Source organism: Vicugna pacos, chromosome 16, assembly GCF_048564905.1.
Source record: "Vicugna pacos chromosome 16, VicPac4, whole genome shotgun sequence".
In the NCBI taxonomy this organism is placed as follows: domain Eukaryota; kingdom Metazoa; phylum Chordata; class Mammalia; order Artiodactyla; family Camelidae; genus Vicugna; species Vicugna pacos.
Window position 1 is genome coordinate 35,277,539 of NC_133002.1, and position 350 is coordinate 35,277,888.

Below are 350 nucleotides of genomic sequence, written 5' to 3' on the forward strand. Positions count from 1 at the left end.
TTAAACTAAACACTGGCACCTCTCGGTCTCTCTCTCTCTCACCTTTCCGAGATGGCCCACATTCTGCCTGTGGAGTATGCATCTCCTAAGCCGTTTTCCTGTCTGAGTGAGACAGACCGCACTGTGTCTATGGAGTGTGTATCTTTCTAAATAAAGTTGCCTTCACTTAAAAAAAAAGAATACAGATGAAAGGCCTTTGTAAGTCATAAAGTACGATGGGAATATCAGTAATAGTAGCAGTAGTAATAATAAGCAGTGCTGTTTTCTTAATAGAAGTAACAGTTCCAATCTCCTTCTAAGTGGGAATATGAAATAGTCTGTAAAATATAAAAGCCCCACTTAGTCGAGGG